Source organism: Lygodium microphyllum, chromosome 17 (assembly GCF_053477565.2).
Source record: "Lygodium microphyllum isolate KBCC chromosome 17, Lygodium_microphyllum_v1.1.10, whole genome shotgun sequence".
Lineage (NCBI taxonomy): Eukaryota > Viridiplantae > Streptophyta > Polypodiopsida > Schizaeales > Lygodiaceae > Lygodium > Lygodium microphyllum.
In genome coordinates, this window is record NC_141151.1 from 31,234,031 (window position 1) to 31,254,101 (window position 20,071).

At 41.6% G+C, this 20,071-nt stretch overlaps 1 protein-coding gene and 1 pseudogene across 1 annotated transcript in view; one reads left to right on the top strand and one right to left on the bottom strand.

The window, feature by feature from the left end:
- Positions 1-20,071, top strand: part of LOC148021750 (histidine acid phosphatase family protein) — a 124,533-nt gene that overhangs the window by 47,915 nt on the left and 56,547 nt on the right. The window lies entirely within an intron of this gene.
- Positions 2,867-3,680, bottom strand: LOC148021751 (uncharacterized; annotated as a pseudogene).

The window sequence follows — 20,071 nt, forward strand, 5'->3', positions numbered from 1 at the left end:
TCAGTGGCATCCAACAGAGGATCGCTTGGCTACTAATTCTTTTCAATTGGAATTGTTGGCAGTCTCGTGTTTACTTTCGTGGGAAGGTAAACATGAGCTTCGATTCAACCGCATGGCACGTTTGGGTTTAACCTCAGTCGTCGCAGATGCCACCCTTACCAGTCGCAATGTGTTGATATCCTTTCGTACATCCAGGAGGCTTTTCAGGATCCCTCGTGGTTACAGGCATTTATGGGAACAGCTTTTGATGGTGCTCCAGAGCAGACAACCCTTTCTTGCCCTTGCTTCGGATCGTCCTTGGCAGGATTGGGACTTTGCAGGCAGGCTGCATTTAGAAAAGGCTTCAGCTAACCAGGTGTATCATCTTCTGATTAAAGATCATCAATGGCTGGTTACTAAAGCTAATACTCTATGGGGATTGCATAAATCTTGGTCATAGTGGAGGGCAACTGTGATGGAGGGCTGGTTGAACAAGACTCACTTCAAATACAAGGTCTTTCTTTGGAGGGTGATGATTGGTGGTCTTCCGCTTGCTTCAGCTCTTTCCAAGCGTCAAATCTCCAACGGCAACTGTTTCTTTTGCACCACCAGTGTGGAATCCGCCTGTCACCGATTTATTTCTTGCCCCATCGCTAAGAAAATCTGGTCATTCTTGTCAGCCGTTTGGCGAGCGGTGGTTGGTTTCTCGCTACGCCTGTTACACCGACACAGCCACATATGAAGATCGTGTTTCACTTTCTTCGATATTGGGCATGTTGGCATAACTGGACCATTCAGAATGCTTTTCTTTTTGATTCCGCCTATAATGTTCAGCGGCATATTGCTAGGCTTAAGGGTCTCTTGTATTGGCAGATAGATCTTCTCCGGCACTCTCACATGCTCTCTCGGGAGGACTTACGTCCCTGGCATATGGCAATTTCCTCTGCGTCTTTGCCATGACTTTGTAACTCTTAGGTCATCTGGTTATTGTAGAGAGAGTGTTTTCTTTACACACGATGGGATAGAGCCATCGTGTATCTTGTAATCATGTAAACTTGTACTTTTTCGTAATTAATACAATTACCTTTTACGAAAAAGAGAGAGAGAGAGAGAGAGAGAGAGAGAGAGAGAGAGAGAGAGAGATGAAATGACATGAGATGCTTTATTAACATCTACAAGAGGCCAAAATGACCTGTGAGACCAACAATTACCAAACAAACCACTAAAGGTTTTGGTAAAAGATTTATGAATTTTGTTATGGTTTAGTTTGGCATTGCTAAGGCTAAAGTAGCTACCAATGGTACATTCACTAATTCGTGTATTCTTAGAAGGTACATTAGGCCAAGCTATCCTCTGGGCTAGTTTTATTAACAATGTGTACTAATGCTTTGGGTTGGGTGGTGCAAAATGAGTTGTGAACAAAAGTAAAATCAATAGGATTAAGCTACTTGATGATTCTCAAATGGTGCTGAATTTATTTATTGATGACACTAACATATTGTGAAAAATGATGGAACATCAATTAGAAACGTTTGAAACTGCTTGAATACCTTATGTATGGCCTTTGGCTCTAGGATAAATCATAACAAAACATGTATAAGGAGTCTAATCAAGCTTCCACCCCCTTCCTTGGTTGATCGATCAAGGCTACAAAATCACCACCACCACTACAACAACAACAGGCAACAACCCAAACCACCACCAACAACAATAACCACGCCAAAAAAAAAGTGCTTGTTTTTTGGTACGAATTCGTACGGTACGGTATGAGCTGTATAGTACGAACCAGTTCGTACTACGTACGAGTGCAACTATGCTTGTAGGGAGAATGAACAAGAAATGGTTAGATTGGACACATCACAAATCAAACAAGCTATCCCAACCACTCAAGGATATTGTTGATGAGGGAAAGGGTGATGAAGTATGGTGAGGTGGTGGTAAAGAATCGTTAGTGGAGACAACTCAAGATCTACCTAGATGTGCTTTGCACAGTGAGGTGCATAGAATAGTGTGCTATATGATGAGAATGTGTGTGCAACTAGTGGCACTTGGACAATGTTGCACATGGGGAAATTGTGCACTTGCCTAAGTGTCCCAGTATAAAGATGATGATGATCATGCAATGTAAAGGGGAAGTACTACAAGGAAGGTAGGCTGATGTCAAAGACAAATGCTGAGGCTTGTAGAATATCAAGAAAGGGAAGGAACCCCTCTCAACCCTAGATGTCGAGCTGCATCCCAAGTCTCGAGCCTAGGAAGAATCACTACAAACACCCTACATTGAAACACAAAACCTTGCAAAAGAGATCAAAATTTGCAAAACAGTGGTCGGTAGTAGTGACTCGTGAGCAAGGATGATGTGTACGTACTGTACGATACGTATTTGTACGTTGTTCCGGATAGATAAAATTTTTGTGTACGTAAAAATACGTACCATTGTAAAAAATATCAATCTATATGGCATTTCATATCAAAATAAACATAAAAAGATCCAAATACATTTTAAATTGTGAGAGAGACCTACAAGACAATCTAATAAGGTCTTGCTGATACGCATTTGATTAGTAACCACAAAACCCTTGCCGCACGTTGTAAAACTTGTCACTTCAGAAATCAAACATCAGATACCAAAACCAGTTTTCAATCAGAGATCAATTTTCAATCACCAATCACCACTCTTAGCTCTATATAAACTGATGAATCAGTGTTTACACAACAAATGTCTCGACTCTCATCCATGTTAAAAGGCTGCAAAGGCATCAAAACAAATTGAATACAATGCACATACTACATAGCAAGCTGCAACACTACATCATAGAAATGTCCTCAAAAGGCCCATAAGGGCTAGTCCAGAGTCTAGACTCCACAATGAAATGTGATCTAAGAGTCAAAACTCCTCATCAGATGATGATGACGACGATGCACTAGAAGAGAGCAAGCCCCCATCTATCAGGACATTGCCCTCGTCGTCATACTCAGGCTCTGCCATCACGAGCACATGTGATCACGTGAAAGATGTATCATGAGATCCATGTGCTACATCATGATCTCCTGACTCTCTTCGAGTATAATTGAGAGTGACAGCCTCATTCGCCCGAGTCCGTTGCGTATGAACAGGCAGCTTCCCCCGATGAATGCTCCTCTGTCTAGCACTCTTTGAATTTGTAGCCTCCTCATGCAAAGGTATTGCCAAAGCTGGTGCGCGGGACCTCGTGACATGGCGATCGATGCTCTCCAACTGTCTACGAAAGAGATGACACATGTGAAGGCAAAGTACTTTGTCTCAGCACATGTGCATCATCATCCTTATCAACCTCTTGCATGACATGGGCCCTCTTTCTGCTCCCTGTAGGCTGGCTATCCTGTGTGGAAGAATCACCCATCTCCCCCACAAGCGCATCATGAAGTGCATCTTGAGTGTGCTGGCTGCCCCTTATCTTCTTTGAACCCTTTCCCGTTGATGAATTCTCAGCAATGAGCTTGTCTCTGATATCCTACGGCACCTACATGCACCCACCACAATTGCCAGTGGTGCCAGTACTTGTCAAGTGTATCATGACACGAGAAATTGTGCTCGTGAGCTCGAAGTTGCAATACTTGCACTGCCACCTATGTGTGCCAAAACCAGCTTGGGTCATCGTATTAATAACACAGATGACATTGGTGTGCTCCTGCCGGTAGGGGTTGCATGGCTTCAGCATATTGGATTATGGAAGCTGTGTGACACAAAGAGAGAGAGAGACAGAGCTTAGAGCATACTCCAAAGGGGGGGAGAGAGAGAGAGAGAGAGAGAGAGAGAGAGAGAGAGAGAGGGACTTGGGAGGGAGTGAGAGAGAGATGAGATTAATCATGTAGTATGGTACGAGACAGAGATGCATCATGAGGGACGAAGGCCATGAGCAAGAGAGAGCGTGAGAATTACCTGGTTGCAATGTGCAGTGTGTAGAGATAGAGCGAAACAGAGCGCTGCAGGCGAAATTCCGAAATAAGCCCAAATTCGTACGTTGAAGGTCAAAAATGAATTTTTAAAAAAGAAAAAGGTATGGATTGATCTGTACCCGTACGGGTCCGTACAGTACGATCTGTACGGTACGGATCGATCCGTATGTACGTATGACTGCAACCTTGGTCGTGAGATGCTCCAAAACCAAAAGAAAGCAGAAAAGTAAAGCTAAATGAAATGAGTATGTATATATGTGGATGTAGTGGAAGATTGAAGAAGAAAAGACTAAGGATATGGCCACCATCATGCACATCTATCATCAGGTCTTTGCCCATGAAACACCCTACAAGTGATCCAATATGAAAGTTCACAGGGTGACCTAGGAATGGATGCAAAGAGTGCAATGGGTGAGGAGGTAGTAGACCAAATAGCTAATCCTTTAGAGGTAGTGAAAGATATAGGCTGCTGAGGTTGTCTGCGTACCACATGTCCAACAGCCATTGGTGGAAAAGGAGCATATGGTGCAATAGCAAGAGGTATAGCCCCATTAGATTGTCGAGTAGGCGCTAAGGTAGTTGCAATGGTTTGCTGAGGTTTCTTAGGAAGAAGATCCTAGGCCTTGGTACGACACTTCTTGTCCATATGGCCCAATTGGTGGTAGTGTGTGCAAAGCCTATTTTTCTTAAGGAGTTGTTGCCAGATGAGTGTTGTTCTTTGTTTTGGTCGGAGAAAGGGGTGTCACTCTTGTTTTGTTTTGCCTTTGCATTTTGTGAGTTCTTGCCCATTGCTAGTTTTCCCTAGCGAAGAAGAGGTAGCTAGACCCCTCTCTGAATAAGAGTATGTGGAGGACTTCTTGTGGACTTCATCGTGTAGGCTCGTGTAACACAATAACTCCTACTCAAACTCATAGAAGGTTGATAATCGAGGCAAGGAGATAATGTGCTGAATAAAATGCAAGTATTTTTCAAGAAGCTTGTTAAAAAAGAATGTAACCTGATTGTCATTTGACTTTAGTGAGCTAGTATGGCAAACTCAGTGAGTAACTACTGATATTCGGTTTACTTAACTTTTAAATCATCCCCTTTCTCAATGGAAAACTCTTGAAGCTCAATGTCGAGATTGATACATTGAGTGCAATCTCGAGCTGCATAATAGTCAATGAGATGACTCCAATGCTCATATGTGAGGGGTAAATGCTATAATTGAGAGTGGAACTTGGGAAGCAACCCTTGCATAAGCTCAACATTGATTGTGCCATTACAGGCTCTGCTTTGACGGATGTGCTCAGGGTGAACTAGTTGAGGGTTCGGCATAGGCTCAAGATCAACCGTGATTCCCCAAAGTCCTTAAGATTCAAGCACTTGTGCCTGAAATTCAACCAAGTGGTGAAGTTCGACATGTTGAAACGAGTGTTATTCATAAAGGCATTCTTTGTTGTAACAACAGGAGTGGTAGTGTTAGGAGATGGATAAGTTGTGTGATGGGGGTAGGGTGGATAGGTTGGGGGAGTGGAGTACACTTGGGAATGAACCCTAGAGTACCCACCATGCATGTGGGAAGTGTGCACAGTGGATCGAAAGGTGGGGATGGATTGACTAGGCATGGGCATGGTGGCCACATGAGTAGCCCATGGAGGAGAGAGAGACACGTGGAGTGGAAGATGAAAATCCTTGTGCAGGAGTGATCCATGAAGTGTGTGATGATGCACCATAAGCCAATGATAGAAATCCCTGTGTTTGGAAGATTGATAAATGGGGAGGTGAGTGACTAGGGATAGTGAGAGGGATGCCCATCAAAGCCGTCCTAGGGTGAAAAGAAGTGCTCACTTGTGGACATGTGGAAGACAAAGTGTTAAAGGGTGTCATTCCCCCTAATGATGTAACATGGTATCAAAGCCGATGCTCTTGTAAATAATATCTTGTGGATATTATGGAGGCTTGGTTTTTTGGGAGGTATACGGATGACGGGCAACTGATTCATAAAGTCTTAGACACCTTCTTCTCGGGCTGTCATGATGTCTTATTAGTATTCTCCATCATTGGAAGCCCTAAGCCTCAAGGAGGCATTATAGACTCCGAGAGGATATCCCACCTTCACCTTCACCTTCTTTTTGTTCTCAGCCGATTGATTTCTTTCCATTTCATTCATTTTAGTTGTTCCAGATTTTAGTCACGTACCAGAGGAGGAGTTTGACAAGTACTTGTGCACACATATAACCAAGTTTACACCCCTCCTACAAGCTTTGCAACCACATTCGGACTAGTTGCTGAGGATGGCCACCTCTTTGGTCATGGAGAACATACGAGATTTGGGAAGATTGGTGACACATCTTCTTCATCTCAACTAGGCCTAGTGTTAGGTTTCTACAATCCCTTTGAGTCATATGAATCAAAACCTTCTTTTGTTTCTCCTTTCGATGTGCAAGATTTGGATGATTTTTAGTATGTAAACTTCAATAGAGGGGGCTCTTGAAGTAGACATCCTTCATTAGTTATATTTACACCCTCTATTTGTCAGAGTGTGATGTCCATTGGTGGAGGTGGATCTTGAGTATGGTAACCACCTATTGGAGATGTCTCAATGCGAGAATCATGAAACATTGATCACCAAGGTAGTAGGAGACTCTGGCAACACCAAAGGAAGTGGAGGATGATGCAGGTGGCAACAATAGTTGCAAAGATGCAGACTGATACAACTGTCAGTAGAGATCAGACTGTCACCAAGTTTGAAGCTATAAACACGAGCTGATCTAGGCGTCGATGTAACTACATTCGTGTGAAGTTGGATCCATGTGATTATGACATCATAGATGATGTAATCAGCAAGTTGTGTATGCCTATGTAGGAGGCACCTTTCTCACAATGTAATAAGCTCTTTAGGAAAAAGAACTATGAATTTTATTTTGCATCTAGCTTGTATCTTGTTCACACACACACACACACACACTCTCTCTCTCTCTCTCTCTCTCTCTCTCCCCCCAAAAAAAAAAAAAAAAAAAAAAAAAAAAAACATTACCATAATCTATGCATGTGTAATGATCACTTTCACATCTCAACAACCATGCGACCTATTACCTCTTAAGCATGGAAACATTGATTTTTTTGCACCAGTTTTCTTTTCTTGGCTACACAAGGACTGCTCTTGTTCTTCACACTTTCTTTTTGCTAAGAATCCCCTTATTACGAGCGTTATCAAAGTTCCTTTGCAAGGAGTCATTTAACTCTGATTACTTTCTCATACAAGGCCACATGGAAACTTTACATTCTAAGTCACAATATAGCTACTGGCAGCCAAAAGTGCAGCAGTGTGAGGCCTCTAGGCAGCAAGGTGATAGCAAGGATGGAGATGTCAGGGCTGGAGAGGATGTTGCTGTAGTCGGCAAGGGCTGGGCAGCAGAGGGAATGTGGTTGATGGCTGAAATCTTGGGAGTGAGAAATGTGCACACAAGGTGGTGCTGAATGGTGGGCAGCCCAAGAAACTTTTGGTAATTTACCAGTGCAGAGTTTTAAAGAGCTAATTAGTATGGAATGAATTTTTAGCTAGAAGTGAAGACACCAAGATGCATGTGTGAAATAATGAATGAGAAGGACTTCTCACCTTCCAAACCATGTGTGCCAAGAAGTGTTGTTGAATCGTTTCATGGATTGTTAGTTCTCTTCCTTATAGCCATATTGTACTTTGCCCACTTTTGTATACACTCATAGAAACAGGCAAGCATTGATGTTTTATTGGACATACCAAATCTTTGAAAATGAAATACTTTTTGCAAAAATGTAGGAGTGGTGTGTGTGTGCAATCCTAAACAACACGGGGAATAGGAAGGTGATGATGGCTAATGCATTATCCAAAAAAGCCTGAAAATTTCAACGCTTACCGATTTTGCAATTGAAGGGCTATTGACAACTTTGCCTCTTTGCTATTATGCACTTGCAAGAACTTGCATTTGATGTGGACATATAAGCTTTCCATGTGAGACCAGCTACAGATACACACTTTCTATGCACTCAAATGCTTAGTAATACTTTCAAATACTTACATGTACCTTGTCTTATGTATGAATACGATGTTTTGAATTGGTGGTTCTTGTGCCATAGAACTTATTCTTTTTCAAGTCCTCCCATGAGCTCATTCTCAAACTCATTCATCATGTTGTGAATGGGTGATTCTTACCCCATATCAAGAACTTATTATTTTTCGAGTCCTCTCATGAGCTTAGTCTCGAACTCATTTTTCACAGTCCCTATGGGGCCCTACTTTGTAAGAGTTAAGTTTGTAACATCCAAAGGCTCATTTGACCTTGACCTTAATATTGAAATACAAAATATAGCATTGGTGCTTCTATATTGATTCTTGTTAAGAATCTCCTTAAATTTGTTGACCCATGAAGTCTACCAATTTTATGGCCTCATTTGGGACCAACCTACACAAGGGAACTAATGGGAAATCTGAATTATGTTCAATCTCGAATGAGCCAATGTATCTAAGCTTATATGGATTGGTGACTTACTTTTGTTGATCACACTATCGACTTGTATTTGGGGCTTGATGTGTTGGGATGGATACCCTTGTATGTAGGCCCCCAAAAGTGCTTGGTTTGGAGGATTAAGCCCCCACATTTGTTGCCTCTCCACCATGCTATTGAGGGGTAGGAATGGTTCCTATGTTATGTGTACCCAAGGATAAGTATCCTTGATGTGGTGGTGTATAGGTCCACCCCTATTAACATTCACATATTGGTATGGGTCAAGGTTATCATGAATATTTATATCGATGGTTTACATATTAGACATAGTTCACAAAGAAGGTATTAAACATAGTTCATAGAGAAGGATTAGAAAAATGTAAAACATGTCTACCTTACATTGATTGTTGTGGGATTGGATAGACTAGATGTGGCATGGTTCTCATGTTGGCATGCCCTCTTTGAGCTATGAGTTGTGGATCCTTGACATCTTCAAATTGAGACAAATGCGCAACTTCCTTTGGGGTGTAGACATGACATTGGGATGATACACTGAAAGAGTAGGAGTACGATGAGGTGGATCTTGAGCATAAGGGCTTAAGTCTTGTTTGATACTCTCACAGCTTTGACACATTATCTTTGCGTATTCATGTTCCACAAGGAGATACATGGACCTTAGAGGGATACCTTCTATCTGAGGGGAATCTAGTGTTTGTGAAGGAGAATGTGGCTACCATTTTCCAAGAGCCTTCCATGAGGGGGGTATTGGATGGGTTCTAAGGGGGATTTTCGTGGTGATGAAGGCTGAGGCATCTCTTCTTGTGTTCTCTCATGCTCTTGAATACCAAGCTTTCTTATCAAGGCTTGTGTGTTAGTTGAGAGCACCTTGCTTTGATTCCATGTAAAGAAATACTAGGGCAAACAAAAGGAAACACATAATATATGCTAACAGAAGAAAATAATATGTAGAATGGTAAATTAAAATGAATCAGTATGAATGTATATGATACAGCTGGGGGCGTCAAATTTCTCTCGCCTGGGCAGCATGACGATGAGGCTGGCTGGTATGAATGATCAAGGGTAGGATAGGATGCTGACAAAATGCTGTGTATATAGAGGATTTTGCACATTTGTTGAGACTCTAATTTTAGAGTTTTTACTATAACTAACCGATCATTAAGTCTTCTTGAACGTGCCCCAAGAGTATAATAATGCTTATTTCTTATTGTTAAATGGCTTACTTTTGGCAATAGCTCAAGTGCATCCCAAATCCTCTATGAATAGGAACCTATATGAGTGCATCCCTTATCCTTTATTCCATAAGTTCACCCAGCTATCATCAGCCCTCTCCATGCTTGGTGCTGTCTACACTCCTTTCCTAGAGGCTGGCAGATACCTGAGTTCATGGTGCTTTTCGGTCTGCTGCCTGAGCTGTCCATGCAGTCCTCCAGCCAGGCAACCTGATTTGGGGAGCTTTCATCTCATCATCTTCCTTAGAGACATGTCACCCAGCTTTGTTTGCATCTTCCTCAGCAAGGTTACTAATTTCGGCACCCTACCTGCTGCGTCATCAGATCCGTGGTTCCCCTAAGATATGGAGGTTTGGGGACCATTCTATCATACCCTATGATGCAATTTGATTCATACATATATTCATTCCTCAATCTGAGTTCTCTTCATCTTGAGTTCTTCTATTTATTGTGCTTACCATACATTTTAAGTTCTCTCATTGTTCAAGCATTTCTTTACATGGCATTAGAACTAGGTACACGCAGAGATACTTGAGCCTTGATGTGGAAACTTGACATTGAAGAGAAGTCAGAATGCAAAAGAGAAGAATGTCTCATCCCCACAATCATGCAAGGAGTATCCACAAGACCTATCTTTGGTGGAGATGCTTGTCTCTGTATAGGCTTTGAGAGATTGGCAACTAGTTCCTAAAATGCAAAATCCTCTCCATATGTGCTTTGATGATCATAATTGCAAACGGGTGCTTGGGTAAGCAAACAATTTTCCCATGAGAGCATTGTCCAAGTGGCACCTCTGTACTATGCTTAGAATTGTGTTTTAGCATAACACCTTACCCCTTGTATACTTCATGCATTGGCATGGTGCTTATTTACAAATGGGGCACTTGGGACGGGGGAGAACCTAGTGCATGGGGGTGCGTATTCAAGGATGAAAACTACTTGCATGTGTGTTAGCATAATTCCCATTTACCTCTTCATAGAGCAGTTGAGTTTGGATCCACTATATTTGTGGCATTTCCTATGGTAGTCTATTATAATAGTGTATTGTGGAAGTACACAACATATACTTCATCATTAGCCTTACCATTTCACCTCACCATTACCTCTTCTACACAGGATTTTTTTCTCCCCCTTACTATCATTAAAAGGCACTAAAAAAAGAAAAGAAAAGGCAAATCTACAGATCCGTGAAATAGGGCCATTTGACAAAAGATATCCACCCCCTTTGTAGTCTCAATAGGTTCTTGAGCAATGGACGAGCACCCTTGACTTGGTGCCTTATTTGCTTTGGGGTAGGATCTTTCACGTAATCAAAAGATGGTGGTGACATGACTTTTACTCCCATCTTAGGCACATTCAATTTTGGGCTTGAGAGGGTTGTAGAGCCACTAATTTTAGGGTTTTTACATACCCATCATTAAGTCTTGTTAAACGAGCCCCAAAAGCACATTAATGCTTGCTTATTATTATTATTAAATGGCTTCTTATTGGTAGCAGGTCAAATGTACCCCAAATCCTCCATAAATAGGAGCCTATGTGAGTGCATCCCTTGTCCCTTATTCCATCATTCCAGCCAGCTATCATCAGCCCTCTCCACACCCACTACTGTCTGCAACCCCCTCCTGGTGGATGCCTCAGTTTGTAGTGTTTTCTGGAGTGCTGCCTCAGCTGTCCACTCAGTCCTCCAACCAGGCAATCTGATTTGGGAGTTTCCATTGCATTGTCTTTATCAGAGACACATCTTACATCTGCCTTTGCATCTTCTTCAGCCAGGGGACCAGTTTCAGCACACCTACCTGCTGCATCTTCACTATTAGATCTGTTGTCAGCTGTTTGGGATCATTCTGCAGCCTGTTGCGACAGAGAGAGCTGTGTTCACTGCTGCTCCAGTCTGCCCAGCACCCTTGAACACTCTTGCAGCTGTTGCCTACTGATTTCAGTCCTGCATTTGCTGTTGGAGGTCACATCACACATGCTGCCATTTGTGTTTTCATGCCAGGTAGGCTGTGTGCTGCTGCCCAGTCATCCATTGCTGTTCTGATCAGCTGAGGTCATCACCATCTAAGCTGGAGCTGCATTTTCAGCCGTTTGGGGTGACACATTGCTGCTGCATGACGATAAACAATAGAACTCAAAGGTGAAGAGAAACTTAGAGAGGATGAAATTTAATGATGAAAACACAATATGTTAAATGCATACAATGATCTCAAACCTTTGTGTCTCAATGTGGACTGGGGTAGAGATGGACTGAAGAGTGTGTCATACTATGATTGAATCCTGAAGTGCAGTGGGCAGCCTTTTGTAAACGATCAGCCGTTGCAAATGCAGATTGTGAAGTTCGGACACGCTGAAAATATGCAGTTGCAGCAGGGTGGCTTGTGCAAAATTGAATACACAAGCTAGGTTAGCTTCAAATGACCGTTACAGTGAAATCGTAGAACCTCTAGTTGGGGAAGTAGGCTGAAAATGATCTCTCTGATTAGGGGGAAACTGCAAATAGGAAACATAGTCTCCTGCTGCTTGAGAAGTGCTAGGCAACAACTGTTGATGCTGACACTAGCATGAGGCAGACCTGCACAGTTAAAAGGCAGCCTTGGAGGGCTGGCAATAGCTGTTGGATGTTGGAAACATGCTGCTTGCAGCAAACACAGGCTGCAACAATGTGTGGACAGGTCGTTAGGGATTGGAAGTCAGATGGCTGCACCATGAGCTGAAATATTTGCCGAAGGAGGGGTGTGGACAGTAGTGGAAGATGGCGCTAGTTGGTGGATGGTTTGAATCTGCAAAATAGGATAGGTAAAGTGGCTTGGCAGTCTCTGTACTTATTGATGTGGATCCAACCAAAGTTTGGGTGTTTGTTTATGGGACACGCAAATTTTGTACCATTTTGAGTTTTAGGGCTGTTTTAAATAGGCTAATTAAAGTTTAAACTGAAATGCACCTATTTGAGTTTAACCATCCCTCTCAAGCCCAAAACTAGGATCCAAGAGGGATTGCAAGCATAGTTCATCCTGGATTACCTTGAGATGCCACACCCCAAAGCAGTCAAGGCATTGGTCTAGGTGTGCATAATGGTTTCCTAAGAACCTACCAAGCCGATAGAGGTGATGATTGTCTTACGTGAAGAGTCCAAAGGGCCATCCTAGAGAGGCCAAGGCATTGGGCAAAGGGTGCCATCAACTATCCAATGGACTACCATGACCTGCAAAGGCGATGAAACTGCTTCGAAATATCTTTTTCTTTTCTTTTGTTTTTGTTTTTGTTTTTTTTCTAGATTGGCTCCAACACCACAAAATGCAAAGTTTGGCCCAACTACATGCCAAGGTGTTGCAATGAGGGAAAATATAGAGGTATGTGCAATATGTTGCCATATAATGTACTGCCATGGAGACTGCTATATGATATGTTGAGAATATGGTAGTCGTTCTCATTATGATAAAGGAAAAGAGAGTATGCATAGATGCAAGGAGATTTTCATCCTTGGATGGGCACTTGAAAATGCAAAATTTCCCCTCAACCAAAGGGCTTTGTTCACAAAAACATAATGCCAATGCAAGATTTTATGAAGGGATAATGCAAAGTATCAAGCTCAAATAGAATGCTATGCAATTGTGCCACTTGGACAGTGCTCTCATAGGGGAATTGACTTGTCTAAGCACCCTTTTATAATCATGATCATGAAGATGTAAACAAATGATGGTACAAACTACAAATTCAGTTGATAGAATAGTGAACAAATTCTTACTATAACCAAGAGAAGAAGCTGTCCCCTTTCACCATTCGATGGTAGATGAGAAAGCTATGGGGACTCCCTCTCCCTATCATGCTGATGTCAAAGAGAAGAAAGCGCCCATGCCAATCTGTGGAAGAAGGTATTGAAGGATTGAGTGGGTGACCAGTTTGGTGAAGATGTCCGCAAAGTTATTTAATGATGGTGTTACCAGCAATAAGCACTATCACATTTTGGTTATCGTAGTAGATTACAATCTTACCAAAATGTAAGCTATGATAATAGGTGCACTTAACATATCTCAACACACACAAATATGCAATCCAATGTGAGAGTTTTGGTGCATTGAAATATTGACCGAGCAATGATATTGAGCATGCAAGGTTTGGGCCTAGTGTAAATCAACCACAAGAGCTTCCCTAACATTGAGTGATAGTTTTTGAGCGGGATCTAATTGTGTGGTTGTCACGGGGACGTGAAATTTTGAGATGCTTTAGTCTTGTTGATAATATTTGGGTAAGTTATTAATCATATGTGCAAGGTTGTTTAAGCACATGTGATGCACATGTCAATTATTTCATTGTAATAGGCCAAGGACTCCAAGGATGGAGTGGGTGTCAAAAGCAAAAGTTGTGATAAGTTATGCGCACTAGGTTTTGGTGGTCAGTTGGTATCAGATTTGACCCTAGGATAGTGGTTTGGTCAATAAGTGTCAGTGATGACACTAGGGATTAGCATTAAGTTATTAATTAATGCCAGTCTAAGGGTCAACAGAGGTTGGGGATCACTCCAAGTTGCAGATGACGTAGCCAATTTAATTTTGGGCAAGGTCAGAAGGGTTGAATTTAATTTTCAGAATTATTTAGTTTTGAAAATTAATTAAGTGGCTGGATTATGCTCGAAAATGGATTAGGAGGTTGCCACTTGGCAAAAATGCCCATGCAAGATTGAAAAACGTCTTTGGAGGTTGCAGAGAGAAATTTAGTTTATTCAGGCTAAGGAAAAGAGAGAGAACAAGCTGTTGGTCTGATATTCCTGTGTGGGGCCTTTTGGAGGTTGGAGTAGCAGAAATCAAGCCCTCTGATGCAAGGACAACAATTTTGGGATCTACAAGAGTTGCAACAGCAGATTGGGGCAGGCGATGCAGTTTGAGGCGGCTTGTTGTGAGCTGGCAACAACATTAAATGCTGTGTTGTATGGGCAGCAGTAAAATTTCAGGCCTTTCTCGTGTGAAAATTAGGAAGTTCTCTCTTTTGGCATTCTCTCACCTTCTCGAGCTTGTGCTCAGTCATTCTCAGCATTTCTCAACCTTTTGGATCGGATTTTAGTCATATTTGGTGGATAGGAGAGAGATCTCTTTTGTAAACCCTAAATTTCTACAGAGATCAAGGTTTCATGGCGACCTTGGGACCTGTGCCAGTTGGTGAAGGCATCGTACACTGAATTCAGCACCTAAAATTTGTGTAATTGTTAGGTAATTCAGATGCCAACCCATTCATTGTAAATTGGGGCAGATTTGGCCAGTTTGTGGTTCCATTGGAGCAAGACTTGGGTGAAAAATTAATAGGTAAATGACCCAAATTGAGTGCTGATTGTTATTACAGCAGTGGGCTCTTGGAACAACAAAGAAGATTGTGAATCTTAGCTTGTACTCATTCCATTAGCAATCAAGTTTAAGAAATACCGAAGGGGTGCCAGTTTTGGGGCCAACAGGGTGTCTAATGTCCAAGATTTTTAAGGTAATTTGTACATTTCAAATTATGTTTGTCTATTGATTGTTGTAATTAAGTCCTTAATGAGGGAATTACCACTCTTTCCATCAAGGAAGACTAATTTTGGTGGCTATGGGCCATTTTTGGTTGGTCCAATACTGATCCACCAACCAAAGTATATATTCCTGTTGGAATACAAAGATCCCATTCCCTTAATAGACAACCTCCATACCAAGGTTAGTTGTTTAAAAAGTGGAGTAAAGTTTGGCCTTTAGATATGCTATAGCGGTAGAATCAAAGTGATCAATAAATCATCAATATAGGGAAGAATGTAGTTGATCCTCTTTGAACTAGTTTTGATGTACAAATTAGGGTCATAAGGGGTAGAATGATATCCATGGGATTTGAGAATCTCATGCATTTTATGGAACCAAGAATATGATGCTTGCCTCAGTCAATAAAGGACTTTCCACAAATGGAAAACCTTATCTTTGTGGTTTGGAAGAGTGAACTTGGGAAGTTGCTCCACGTAGACTTTTTCCTCCAAATAACCATCCACAAAGGCGCTTTTGACATCTATGTGATAGAGAGACTATCACGATGGGTGGCCAAGATAACTAACAAATGGAATGATGTCAATTGTGCTATAGGCGCAAAGGTTTCTTTATAGTGAATGCCTTGCTTTTGTTCAGACCCTTCTACCACAAGGTGAGCCTTGTATTTATCCAAAGTTTTCAGAAATTTTCAATTTAGTTTGAAAGATTCATTTGTCTCAATGACATTTTGTAGCTTGGACAATCCATATGAGAGGTGGAGAGAATCGAAGCTCAGCTGAGAGTGGAGTAGACAGTGTGGAGAGTGGAAGCATAACACCCAATGCAATAGAATCAAAGTATAGGATGAAAGTACAAGGTACAACCCTTAAACCTTAGGGTTGTAAGAGGGTGTTCACACCTGAAGTGTATGCAACACAATAAGTGCTTGAAAATGTGTAACATAGGCACATAAAATAAAGATAATAAATCTAGGGGAAGAAACCTCTCGTAAGGAGAGTAAAAAGTGTCCGAGTGTCGTATTGAGATCACCAACACTCCTCTGTGAGCGTAGGCGTGAGTGAAACCCAACAAACCCCCTTGGAGTGAAGAGTGATCAAAATACAAGGGTCATCTGCCACCAAAGGATATCAAATTTAAAGCATTGCAAAATGTTTCAAATTTGTCACAAGGAAGAGCTTTGGTGAAGATGTTTGCCACATTACTGGTGGTAGGACAATAGACAAGGCTGATATCTCTAGCATATAGCCTCTCTCTCACAAAGTGATAATGGATCTCAATGTGTTTCGTGCGTGCATGAAACACTAGGTTTCGTGCCACTGCCATGGTATTCTGACTGTCAGTGAATATAGGAGTAGACTTTGTGACAGATACATTTAGATTAGCTAGCAAGTGTCTAAGCCATACACATTCAACTGTACGCATGAAACACTGGGTTCCGTGCCACTGCAATGGCACTTTGACTGTCAGTGAACAAAGGAGTAGGCTCCGTAATAGATACGTCCAGATCAGCTAGCAAGCGTCTAGGCCATATACATTCAACTGTGGTAGTGAAAGCTGCCTTGTATTTAGCTTCACATGACGATGTGGCAAGAGTGGACTGTTTCTTGATAAGCCAAGATATGCAAGATGAGCCAAGAAAGAAACAATTGCCACTAGTGGAGTGATGTGAATCATAATCACCAGCCCAATTAGAATCACTGTAAGCATGTAAGTGCAGTGGTCACCTCTTTGTGTAAAGCAATCCAAGAGATCTAGTACCTTCCAAGTAACGGAAAACACTCTTGATAGCTAGCCAATGTGACATGCGTGGCTGATGCATATATCTGGTCAGGGCTGAAACTGCAAACTGTATGTCCGGCCTAGTGTTGCTTAGGTAGATAAGACATCCAACTACTACAGCATAATTGTGTATATCAAACAAGTCACTGTCATCATGCACTGACAGCTTCAATCCAGGTTCCATTGGTGTATAGATTGGCTTGCAATCCTGTAAGCCAAACCTCTCAAGGAGTTTACCAATGTATCTTGACTGTGGTAAACTGATAGCTCTAGCATCATGTATGAACTGAATGCCCAAGTAATAGTCCAAAGACCCCAAGCCTGACATCTCAAAAGTTTGGTGCAAATTTTGTTTGAATGCTGAGATCTGATTAGCATGTGTCCTTGTAGGCAAAAGATCATCAACATATAGACAAATGATCAGCATGGATCCCCCCTCTTTATATACGTAAAGGGTAGACTTTGATGAGCTGTTTATGATCTGTTGGCTGAGTAAAAAGACATCGATCTTTGCGTACTGAGCTCTAGGAGCTTGTTTCAAGCCATACAAAGCCTTTTTCAGCTTGCAAAGCAAGTGTTTGGATCCCTCATTTGCAAAACCAATGGGTTGATGTACATATATTTCCTCATGAAGTTCCCCATGTAAAAATGCAGTCTTTATATCTAACTGATGCACAATCCATCCATAATGGGCAGCCAAAGCAAACATAGACCTGATGGTAGTCATACGGGAGGTAGGAGCAAATGTCTCCTGATAGTCAATGCCTTTCTTCTGTGCATAGCCCTTGGCTACAAGACTGGCTTTATATTTGTCAATGGATCCATCTGCATTCCTTTTCAGCTTGTAGACCCAATTTGTTTCAATGGCTTTCTTCCCAATTGGCAAAGACGCTAAATCCCATGTTTGATTTTTAATGATGGAATCCAACTCAACTTACGTTGCTGCCATCCAATGCACACTATGTTGTGCATTCTCAACATTTAGGCTCCTCATCATCAACTGTATTTGCTGCCATAACAAACTCCTTGGTATGTCCAATATCATGCATACGAGCTTGCCTTCTAGTACGACCTGCCATGGGAGCATCCAAATGACTATCTTTCATAACAAACTCCTTGGTATGTCCAATATCATGCATACAAGCTTGCCTTCTAGTACGACTTGCCATGGGAGCATCCAAATGACTATCTTTCATAGTCTGTAAATACCATCTAGGCTTTTTTCTTGCCTCTTGATTGTGCACAAGCTCTTACTTAATTTCAGATTCAACACCTTACTAAATATTCAGATCAGCCATTGGCTAATTTTCTTCATTTTCCAATGGAGTAGTTGGCTGAACATTAAGTTTACTTGCTGAAACTCCAGCTATATCACCAAATGAAATGAGCAGCAACCCTTCAAATATATCATTGGCAGCCTGATATGTGTCAAAACCAGCAAGGGATAATTCTGATTTTTCATTTAAAAGTACATGCCTACTGGCAAATACCTTTTTAGAGAGAGGATCATATAATCTGTATTCTTTGCTCTCACTGTTGTACCCCACAAAAATGCATTTGACAACCTTATTATCAAACTTTTTTCCAAGTACCTTGGGAATGTGTGCATATGCAAGACACCCAAAAGTACGAAAGTGCCCAACAGAAGGTTTCTGGCTATTCAAAGCCTCAAAAGGTGTGATATTCTTTAATGCTTTGTTGGGGGATCTCTTCAAAACATGGCAAGCACACATAACGGCTTCCATCCAAAAATCGTGTTGCAAGCTTTTTGCTTTCAGCATACATCTAGCCATCTCCATGAGTGACTGATTCTTCCTCTCTGCAACCTCATTTTGTTGTGGAGTATAAGCAGTAGTGAATTGATGAACAATGCCCTTGTTCTTTGAAAAAGAAATCAGCATAGAGGACATGGATTCACCTTCTCGGACCGAACGGAGAGTGTTCACCCTACAACCAGATTGGTTTTCAACAAGTGCTACAAAAGCCAAAAATGCATCGTAGACTTCTGACTTTTTCGCTGAAGAATAGACCCAGTAGAAGCGAGTAAAGTTATTAATAAAAGTCACAAAATAGTAACATTCACCTAATGACTTTGTCTGCATAGGGAAACATACTTCTGAGTGCACTAATTGTAACCTGGTTGTGGCTCTAAAAGCAATAATAGAGGAAAACAAAAATCGATGTATTTTTTCCAAAGCACATCCCTCGCATAAGTGCTTAGGAGGTCTCTCCAAGAGAGGTAATCCATCTAGCATCAGGGTACACTATAAAAGCATCAAGCTACCATAGTTTACATGCCCCATGTGAGCATACCATAACTCCGCATGTAACATAGCAAGGGTAAAAGTGGACGCTAAATATGTTGACTTATTAATTGAAAGAGCATGTAACTCATATAACCCATGGCATAGAGTGCCAGTCAAGACCAAAGTCATGTGTTCCTTATCTCACACCATGCATTTGTCATCATCAAAGGTGACCTGTAAACCATAGCGTGCCAAAGAAGAAATAGATAGCAAATTCTTCTTTATACTTGGCACAAACAAAGCATCCTATAGTAGGAGAATAGAGCTATCAATGGTTGTGAGCACAATCTCCTCAATACCTCTAATAGGGTATAATGCATTGTTGGCACACTGTACAGACTTGCCAATTGGGGTTGCAACAATAGAGGCAAACAAATTTTTGCGAGATGTGATGTACCTAGATGCATCATTGTCAAAAAACCATGTGCATGCATCCTTAGTAGAGCTATATGCTCTATCAGCCTAAGAAGAGTCATAATTGCATGTATAAGAACAATAATCCCTATCTGCAATAAGGACGCTGACTTAGTAGCACTGGAAGGTGCATCATAAAAAGACCTCTTTGACTCCTTCTCCTTGGCTGTGGGCTTTCTACATTCAGTGTTGTGGTGGCCTAGCTTCTTGCAATAGTAGCACTTACCCCTCTTAGTTTGCGTGCCCCCTTGTTTCTTATTGCCTTGTGAAGTGCTTGAAGTCCTAGAGCTTTGCGGAGCATTCTTTGCTTGGCTGCCCTTACCCTTCTGTCGTGCCATAAAAGCTTGCTCAGAGGCTATAACGTCCACACCACTGTTTCTTCTTGTTTTCTCCTCCTGTAAGAGCAAACTGACTAGCTGAAGAAAAGTAAGTGGCTGTGG